This window comes from Nipponia nippon, unplaced genomic scaffold (genome assembly GCF_047370975.1).
Source record: "Nipponia nippon isolate SJK-2023a ecotype South Korea unplaced genomic scaffold, ASM4737097v1 scaffold_8, whole genome shotgun sequence".
Taxonomy (NCBI): domain Eukaryota; kingdom Metazoa; phylum Chordata; class Aves; order Pelecaniformes; family Threskiornithidae; genus Nipponia; species Nipponia nippon.
Window position 1 is genome coordinate 30,258,536 of NW_028262402.1, and position 11,067 is coordinate 30,269,602.

The 11,067-nt window shown below is 36.2% G+C and overlaps 1 pseudogene; it reads left to right on the plus strand.

The window, feature by feature from the left end:
• The first annotated feature begins 533 nt into the window (after positions 1-533).
• On the plus strand, positions 534-896 carry LOC104013763 (GTP-binding protein Rheb pseudogene; annotated as a pseudogene).
• Positions 897-11,067: the final 10,171 nt, after the last annotated feature.

Genomic DNA, 11,067 nt, shown 5'->3' on the forward strand with positions numbered 1-11,067 from the left:
ACCCCTCACCATCTTGGTGGCTCTCCTCTGGACATTCTCTAGTAGCTTTGTATCCTTTTTGTACTGTGGTGCCCAAAACTGCACACAGTACTCAAGATGAGGCCACACCAGTGCAGAGTAGGGCGGGACAATCACCTCCCTCGACCGGCTAGCAATACAGTGCTGGGTGCACCCCAGGACATGGTTGGCCCTCTTGGCTGCCAGGGCACACTGTTGGCTCATGTTCAACTTGTCGTTGACTAGAACCCTCAGATGCATCTCCGCAGGGCTGCTCTCCAGCCTCTCGTTCCCCAGTCTGTATGTACATCCAGGGTTGCCCAGTCCCAGGTGCAAAATCTGGCACTTGGCCTTGTTAAACTTCATGCGGTTGGTGATTGCCCAGCTCTCTGATTTGTCTAGATGTCTCTGCAGGGCCTCTCTGCCCTCAAGAGTGTCAACAGCTCCTCTCAATTTTGTGCCTAGCGTCGGCTCTCAGTGGCGGTGAGGTCGCCGCTGCGGCCTGTGACACTTGACACACAGGAAAATCTTCACTGATGATTCAGTTTGTGGAAGGACAGTTAGTTGATTCATATGATCCAACCATAGAGACCACTTTTACAAAACTGAACACAGTAAATGGCCAAGAATATCATCTTCAACTGGTTGAGACTGCGGGCCAAGATGAATACTCCATATTTCCTCAGATGTACTCCATAGACATCAATGGCTACATTCTTGTATATTCAGTCACGTCAATAAAAAGGTTTGAAGTGATAAAAGTTATCCATGGCAAGTTATTGGATATGGTAGGAAAAGTCCCAATGTCCATTAGGCTGGTTGGAAATAAAGAAGACCTGCACATGGAAACGGTGATCAACTATGATAAAAAGCTACGACTGTCTAAGAACAAGGATTGAAGAAGAACAGCAGAGAGGCAATTCTACATCCTGCTACTCTGGAGAAGCTTTTTTGGGATTTAGCCTTCCATTTAAAGGCAGTAAATTAGAAACTTTCCCAATTTCCAGACAGGATTAAAACAGCTGGTCGCAGGGATGTAACCAGTTGTGGAAATGCATATAGGCAGCAAACTTTCCTCCTATTGTCAAGGAGTAGCAAATTAATGACTCGTGAACGCCCCTGAAGTTGGAGGCATAAGAAAAGAGAAAATTTCTTATAAAACTAATTGACTTTAAATAGTTACACTCAGAGCACTTAAATCATGTGAATTTGAAACACGAAGCCTCAGCACATGCACATAAATATGCATGCATTGGGCAGCAAGGTTTTCACATACCCATACAGAAGCACATGCACACACACACACACACAGACATACAAACACAAAGAGCCTTTTTCATCTTGAATTTATGATTAAAAATCACAGATTTTACTGTGCTAAGCTATTTATAGTATTGTGTTTTGAAGAACAACCATTTTTCCCCCTAGGTAGTTAAACAAACAAAATCTTTCCAAACGTAAAATGGAAAAACTGGAAAGTCTCCATTTTACCTTAGCAGTTAGAAAAATCATAATGCCTCTTCTGCCAGTACTTTGCTCCAAGGCATGGCAAGTAATGATTCTATTGATTCTGTTTCAGAGGTGTGTGATATCAGATTTTTATTTTTTTAATTTAATTTAATTTTTTTTAGATATTAAAATTATTTACAATGTCTTCCTGCTACCTTAAACATTTTTTAAAAATCTATTAACTGGTACTTTGGCATAGGTTTTAAACGTGTTTCTTGAGATGCTTCAAGAAAGAATACTGTTTCAGAGCAGCTGTATCCTGACATCCATTAAAGATGATATTGTGATGGACTGTAAACATGGATGGATAAACATTACTGCCAGAACTGGCAGAGGTATCAGAATACTTGTATTTTTGTCCTCCTTTCGGCAGGGGGGGGGGGGAAGCTTGCATTTTTCAGTGTCTTTTTTTTCATCTTGAAAAAATAGACGAAAGAAAGAGAGGAATAGCAGCCAAGCTTTTAAGGAGGTTAGGAAAAAATCAATTACTGCCTCTCACTGTGTAGAATCACTGTAGAGCAAAGTTCAAATAAAAAGATATATAGTAAAACATACGACCAGGAAGAACTTTTCAAAAAAGTTCTCAATGCAAGCAGTTGTGACTTATTTCCTCTGCCAGAGGAAACAGACACAAAACACACTATCAAACATAAATTAAGAGATCAAGAAGGCAAACTGAATGAACAGAACCACTACATACTCACTGCAAGATGACATGTGTTAACATGTAATAGTCAAGTGGAAAATTTGGGCTAAAAAAAGTCAAAAGGAATTTGTCTGATATATGAAATGAAATATTTTATTTTTAAATAATTCTTATTTAAAGTTGTCCAGTTATCTACATTATTCTGCACTAAAATACTTAAATCTGACACAGCCTCTTTTCTTCAGCAAAATTTTTCATCTGTTATAATACAGCCATATTATTAAAAGAAATCTGTCATTTTCTAAATTATTGATTCAAAACTAGACATCAGAAAGCTCAGGTAACACCTAAAAACTAAACCTAAACTAAATGAGCAGAGATTTGTATTACTATATGGATGCACATACAGCAAAATCTACCCAACATATTACCAAGAGCAAGGGAATAACTGCAGTGCTAACACTGCCAATCTTTCTTGAGATGATGAAAACACCAGATTAAATTAATATGAATTGAGGACACTTCACACTTTTAAAAAGTCAACAACTCTTCATTGGATTAGGAGAAAGAGTAGGGTGATTTGACATTTTGCTTTTAAAAGTAATATATTCTTGCATTGAATCTGTTCCCTTTTGTTCTTGAATATCTGAACTGTTGCATTAAGACAATAAGCATATCATTTATTTTCCTGAAAAATTCAAGAGCTCTGAGGTGATGAAAACCCAGAATACTGTAAACAGTTTGATCAGACATTACTATGGAAAGGTTATTTTTTTTTTCAAAAAGATATATGTTGCTGGAGGTAGGATCACTTTTTCCCTGGAAAGCAGTTTGTTAGGGCTGACTGGAGTCAGGGAGAAAGAACAGCAAAAAAAATAAACAAAACTGTTGCTTAATCAGTCTTTGTTGTCTGAAAGCAGAAAGTAGTAGGCAAACACAAGACTTTCGAAACCTCCTTTTACACCATCATGTTATTATGCTCACTGGGTAACACTGCCTAATTCTATCTGTTCATGCTATGAATTCCACCAAATCTCATAGCAGCATCACATAGCTAAAATGACGTGATGTTCTGTGAACATATGTACATATATCAGACAAAAGACCTGAGTTTTTGCCCATGGTTTCTTTATTGTTGACCTTTTAATACTCCTGCAAGTATGTAACTATGCATTTTTTTGTACCTCAGAAGAGAAAATGCTGGTTGTTTAAAGAAACCAATTTCACATTAAATTGTTCTGAAGGGTTATTTTTCAGTCTGGTACTCTGCAGTTCTTCTTTGTTCAGTTAAAGCTTTTATGCACTTTTTTTTCATGCTACCAGTTCTACAGTTTTAAACATCAGAGTATTTGTGGCTTTCGTTAGGCTGTTTTAGTCAGATAATTATGAGATGCACTTGCATTTCATGTCCAAATTTCCAGTACTTGGGAGAAGAAGCTTGAAAATTCAGTCTTAGTGTACACTTAGGCTCCAGAAAAACAGAAGACTGTAAAAGAAGCTAAAATGCTTTGTTAGTGGTGCTTTGGGGTTTTTTTGGTTGAGGTTTGATTTTTTGTTTTGGTTTGGTTTTTTTTAACAGTGGCTTCAAGGTTTTAAGCCACACTCATTTTTCTTGGCTTAGGAAGGATGAGCTCACCAGGTGAATTTTGAATTCCTGGTGTTGGGCCTGTAGATACTCTACTTCTTATGTTTTTCTGTTTTGAAAGTCTGCTTAAAATCTCACCAAAGTAAATGGAGAGATGGGACAAGCCTTCAATGCCATGATGACCTAAAGTTCAGTAACCTTCTCCAAATCCCAATCCTGCGCAGAGTTCTGCAGTTGCTCTTAAACAACTTTGTCCAGGCAGAGCATGCAAAAAGTGTCAAGGATCTCCCGTGTTTACAGGAGTATGTAACCACTCTAGCCTCAAATACGTATCAGTACTGCCTGCATTTTCTAGGCATGTTGGACATTGGTACCTATAAACTTCCCTGTACTTTTGTCATCAGAGTTTTTCATGCAGTTTCATTTTGTCCTCTGCATTTCATCAGCCCCAGTCTCACTTTCCAGCTTATTGCTATAGTCTACTAGACTCGAACAAAGCTCTGTGTGATGCATAACAAAAGAAGAGGAAATCACATAAGGAAATTTGCCTATATTTACTATGATAGGTCTTAATCCTCCAAGAAGTGCAAGTTTTGGAACATCAGCCAAGTTACTCAGAGAGACAGGATGAAAGAAGTGAGATCATACTGATACTTTCTCTGCTGTTAGCTAAGTGAACAAAGGGTCACTGGCAAAGGGCCAAGTGAAGGCATCCTTTCAAAAGAACAGCTTGGTGTCAGCAACAGATATGACCTATCATTCAAAAAAGCAGAAATACCAATAAAAAGCATTCCCCTCTCCAAAAGAAAGCTTTCTGATTACTGCAGGAATTGGAAGATGCCATCTTCTCTTATATGAGCAAAGTTAGAGTGGTGATTCCTGTTATCTTTTTGTTCTAGTCAAAACTCTGCATTTGACTGCAGAGACAGGTAAAGAAGTAAAAAATGTCAGAGAGCTGAGAGCAAGAAAATGAATAAAGCACCAGCTGTGGTTAGGATGCTTATTTTCTATAGTATAGAGAGCCTTCCCACTTGGTCATTAAATGAGCCACATTGAACTATTTTGTATCAGATCAAGCCATTACAATGCATCCTAAATTATACATATTAAAAAAACACTAACAAAAACAAAACATGGTGAAGAGATAATGGACGAATATCAGTTTATATAACTGCTGAATATCAGGTCAAGTTTAAAAGCAGCCATGTGGTCCAGAAAGCAGAATAACTGCCAGATCAGAGATATTTTAGGTGTGTGGTAACTGTCCTGCTTGGAGTATTCAGCAGGCAGAACAGGGGGCTTGCACACCACTAGGAGCATCAGGAAGAACGACTAACAAAATAATCTTTTCATCTTTAGCACACACTAAGTTATTTTATGCATGTACGTGGTACTGCGCATTGTGAAAAGACTGAAGAAGTGGCAAGCTTCCTGAAGGGAAGAAAGATCAACTAATCAATAAGCACGTCTCAGCCTGATTACAGAGTGGCTCTGACAGACTGATTAAAAGCACCGCTACCCAGATACTGTTGCCCAGAAGGCCGGTAGCTTAAATATGAACCTTTGAAGCTGGGATAAAAAGGCTGTGGAAATACAAGCAGAAGGGATTATCCTGGAGGGGGGAAAAAAAACCAGATCTGCTTGTCATGCTGATTAAACTCACAGTAATACATATGATTCCAAATCCATAAAAAAGACAATACAGCAAGAACACGTGAATGAATAATATAACATGCACAACAGACATCAAAGTTCATTGTTACTCCGCTATCAATGAAATGCACTGTGAAGCTTCCCCTTCATGCTGCACAGCAGGTATTGTTTTGGAATCACTATCAAGGGAAGCAGATTCAAGGATCATTGCTTTAATGCATCACAAATTGTGTTAGAACTTGCAAGTGAAAATAGATTCTTTCTTTGCTTCCACAGTATCCCACAATAGACTGAGGAAGGCAGAACCAGAGAATGTCTAACAAATGTTAAGCATGTCCCAACAGCGCATTTCTAAGATGATATAGACTATATACATGTCTCGCTGCCACCTGCTGCATAGTTATCATGGTATACCAGTGAACCTTAGTTTCTATTCATGTCCTAGTCACCATTTACAATCAAGCAAAGATGAAAGATTTGTTTAAGAGATTCGTTTCTTCTCCTCTTATGGATGATAACATCAATTGATAATTTTTCATATGGTAGTTGAAAATACAAATTAAATATAATCTGTGTTATTTTATGTTTAATACTGAAGGTGTCAATTATAGGAAGTAGATGGGACCAGTTAGGCACCTTTCAATGCAAATAACATTCATTATGTTTTGTATAAGACACACTGCATAAAATAGAATTAAAAAGACTATAAATATTTAACACCTTGCCTTTTTAATTATTTTGGTTCCTCATACGTATCAAGTACTCTCATTTATACTGGGTTCAAACAGACAGAATACTCTTTAAATAACACCTGTAAATTGTGCTTCCCTTATATCAAATGTACATCAGATAATACTGCAGTTCTAATTAAAATTAGTCTTACTGTCCATCCATCCATATTCCGCAAAAGTTGTTTCACCTTAAGATGGAGAAGAATATGAAAAAAAGCCTTCAATAAGTTAAAAAAAAAAATGCAACATTTTTGCATTGAAACTTCTCATCAAAACTTTTATATAAATGCATATTGAGATGTTAAAGATTCTGCGACTGATATTCTTAAAGACTAAGTTTACATAAAGTTTTAATAATTTATTTTATAGGCACCACAAGATTCTTAAAAGTTGGTTGAACATCTATCTGTTCAACAGCTGAACCTGATGTTACAGGCAAGTGAGCTACCTGGTACTTACCCAGAAAACTATAAGTCTGGCTATTTATACAGTGACAAAGGAAAAGAGTAGCGAAAGAATTTAGGTGACTGATATACTGCACAAATCAACAATAGAAGTGCTTATGGAGAAAGGTCCTAGTTTCTCCAAGATTTCGGTCTGGAGTTAGAGCCATGCTAGAAGATACTGCGTGATCCCATCTCACATAGGCAGAATTGCATAGTAGTAGCCTTTGGCTGACACTGACACCTTAAGGATCATCAGTCCTATCATTTTGCAGCCTTGGTTCCAGTGCAATATGTAATTTATTTAATGAAAGCATTGCCTTCTGCTTTGTGGTTACAGTGTAGCACAGAGTGAATGTTAGGTGGGACAACAGGAGAGTAAAGAAGAGATGCTGGAGTTAGAAACCTCCTTCAGTGCCAAATTGCTGAAATAACACTGAAAACATATAACTAGTGTTTTGGTTCATAGCTGGGACCAATAAAAGCCTGTGAAGAATTTCCGTAAATTATACTATCCTGTGGGGGGCCAAGGAAATGTTGTTTCTCATTTAAAATAAATAGTGCCCCCTACTAACTTACTCCTAATCATGCAAACAACAAAAGGATTAAGTAGGCCATTTCCATACATATGACTGTTTCTTTTATGAAATGTAGCTCATGAGAAATTCAGAGCTAATTGATTTAGAGGAATCCATGTTTGTAAATTTTTTCAACATTGTAACAAAATCTAATTATTTTATTTTATGCAATTCCATTTCTTATTGTAGCATTTAAAAATGACAACACTGAATGCTCAATGTGTGTTCAGTTTGCATTGGAAAACAATGGGGTTTGCCTATAAAAGAAGACAAAGTGTTTTGTCAGATCCACTGATAATAGCACATATGCAAACATTGTTCATAGAACAGAAGCAATGTCACAATTTTCTGCAGAACCAACTGGTTTTGTATTCTACTTTGAAACTCGTATGAGTAGCACTAAGTTCAGAATATTTGCTTTAATCTAGTAATCTGCACAGAAAAATGAGAAAGAGCATTTTAGACTTGTTTCAAAACTTTCCTTCAGAAAAGTGTGTTTGGTTGTTCCTGTTTTTTTCATCACATATGAATGAAACCATTCAAATTAGATGTGTTCTAAAGTTGTACATAGGCAACTGTTTTGTAGGTTCATCCTAATACCTAGAAGCTAACCACCTTTCTTAGAAACTCATGATTTCCCTTGCCAGTGAAGGACATCTGAAAATGTGTTCATTTAATTCCATCTGCTTATCCAACCATAGAAATACTGAGAAAACACAGAATACAAAAAATTCCCCTGTTCATTTTTACATTTGATAATCCAGTATTTATTCTCTGCTTTAATGCTCTTTAGGATCGAAGGTGCCTAAATCACCATACAGCTCTTTCCTTCCCTTGCCATTATATAGCAATTTCTCAAGAAAAACAAGGAGAAATCTCAGGTTCTGGGATTTTCATAGACGAAACATTTATTATCAGGGTAATTATGGCATGTATTAGATGGGATCAAGACTGCATCACTCAACTCATTCAATAATGTTGGTGCTTACTATTAAAATGAGTCCTTACTACTCATACTTATTCAAATTACACCACAGATCCCCAGCAGTACATCTCAAAGCTTTAAACAGTACATACAATCTTTAGAAGTGGGCACTAAGAATACTTCACTACTATTTCAGCAATTTCATTGATATGATGCCTAGGCCTACGGATGAAGGCAAGTTATGAATAGCATATACGTGGTTCTGTAACTTCTCATTTTAAAGCAATCCTCATGTAAAACTTCAACTAAGCTGCAGTGATTTCTAATTATACGAGGCTGAGCTGCAGGTATTGTGATGCTTCACTAGCCACTTCATTCAAAGCTGACTGATACAAGGATGAATTGTATCAGAAAAGCAGTAGACCTCCTTAAAAATAATTAGCTGCTTTGAGGAGCACTGGAACAGTTCAAGCTCTCATGGTTCACAGTTAAGCAGGTACCAGCCATACATCACATAACTAGAGCAACATTAAATACAGGATAAGAATACACTGGTGTAAGTATTTACAAATATTTTCTTCTAACTCCAGGCTTCATTTTTGCCTCTCTGTTGCTCCCTGCATAGTGGCTATAGAATTGTGTGTATTGCTCTACAATATGAAAAATTAAAATCCAGGAAAACTTAATCAATTTTGTGCCGTACAGTTTCTCAGTTGGACCTTACCCTGATCCTGTTCATTGTGCAAATGAATAATAATTCTGGCAGCACAATGCAAGTATGGGGACAAGTACTCTCTAAACTGGCTTAAGTGCAACAGTTGCTTACTATACGACTGTGACATTACGTAAAGCTACATATTTAACAAAAGTCATTAGCAAGTTCTTTGCAGTGTCAAACAGCTCTTTTCCCATGATAACTTAGTTTATTTCATACTCTCTAAGCTGTACCACTTAATTCAACCTTTTCCTTTGCATGAGCATTACTTTTCAATTATAATAGATGAATAATATGCCTGGCAGCCTTAAATAAAAATGAAATGAAGTAGTTTAGAAAAAAAAAAAAGGATTGAAAACTAGGAGTTTGATTCTACAATGCTAAATCAAATAAGACTTACACAAAACATAGTATCTTGAAAATCTGTTTTGAACAGAACATAGAGCTTAACAGCAGAATTTGTCCTTACTCACCTAACCTTAGATAGTTATGTTTTGAATCCAATTCTAACCAGCAGAGACTGGAATTAAAAGAAGAGAAATTGCATCAGAAGTTGTAAATAAAAAAAAAAAAATCCATTAGTAACTTAAACTACAAAGGCATCTACATAATATATGGTACAGGGTATTGGATAGGATTGTTAACTCTTTGAAGGGATATTATTCTATTCCCCTATATCATAGTGTTAAAGGTATCTCAGGGAGGATTTTTTGGTTTGGGTGGGTGGGGAGTTTGGTTTTTTGTTTGTTTGTGTTTTTTTTAAGCAACACAAAGTATTTTCTGAACAAAAAAGCAAGAGGTGTGAAAGGAAAGAAATTATGAAAAATACTAGTAGAAATTACAGAGAACTGATAAATGAGAGAAAACACAAAAAAGTCACAATATACAGAAAAGAACACAAGAAAGGGAAAAGGGGGCAAAGTCAAAGACAAGGGAAGGAAAAAAGGTAAAAAGAAGTTTAGTGGCAAAAGCTAACAGACAACTCATAATAGCAGGCAGAAATATGATGGGGCTATGACACATTATAGACCAAGGAAGATCATTTCTTAGGCAGCCTGTTCATGAATTGCCTATTTTTCATCCTATTCTTCCACTATAAGCTTCTTACAGAATGAATCCTATCGCTTATACTTCTGGTTCTCAAAAAAAAATTTAAAAAGGTAGCTAAATGGAGACAGAAAAGTCTTCTGGAGTCTACTGAAATGATGCAATTTGTCCAGAGGTTATCCAGATCCGACATCCTCCCTTACTTGCCCCATGCCCCAGGTTCTATCTTATCTAACAGCCAAACGAATTCAGTTATGCAGCCTGAAATTCACAAGGCCAGAGCTGAGCTTTTATTCCCAGAATACTCCTTTTAATGGTGATGCAGAAGTTCTCCTGCTATATGCACTGGTTCTATGCTGAGGGAAAGGGGAAGAAAAAAAAAAAAGAGACTGATATCTTAAAAACAATGAGAAAGACAAGGAAGAAAAGAATAAGGGTGAGAAAACAGTAGTTTTTCTTAATCTCTACATTCCCTCTCTCCTTTTTCTGTCTCACAATAAGGATAAATTAGTAGAGAAGAATTAATTAAAAGAAAAAATAGATTTGAAGCGATATGAGAAGAAAATAAATGAAGAAAAAAAAATGCAACAAATGAAATAAAATGGCAAAAAAATAAAGGAACAACAAATAATAGAAGAATTTAATGAGATATTAAAGTAACAAAAACAAAGCAATAAAAGCAACATTGTTTGAAATAGGCTTCTATTGCCTGAAAGTCCATGCATATCTTCACAGAGAATGCAATTACGTCACTGAAGAGGTAGAGCTAAACTTTGGAAAATAATGAGAAAGTATATTGCTTACTTGGAGAAAGCATTTGTTTAACAAAAATAAAAGTGCCTAGAATAAATTTATATGCTTTTTCCTCAGCCATCTTCATACTATCACTGCAGCATTGCCACTGACCTTTCCAAGGATAGAGTTCACCATTTGGGAGCACATATTATTCCCTAGGTTTTCCATATCTGGTCTAGATGGTGGGTTTTGAATGTGTTAGAGAAGATGTCTCTTCTAAGCCTATTTCTTTAAAGATATCAATGTATATATTTATTGTGCTTATAACTAAAAGCTTTTTTTTCCTTTAAATAATACTTTGTTTCCTTTATATAATACTTCTAAGAAATTATTTTCAACCAGTCTTAATAATTGCCTCTACTTACCTATAGAAATCCAGTATTAGTTGCCCATTCTCTGACAGCAAATCCCCTCAAAATATTCCCTCCTCTTTTTTTTTCCTT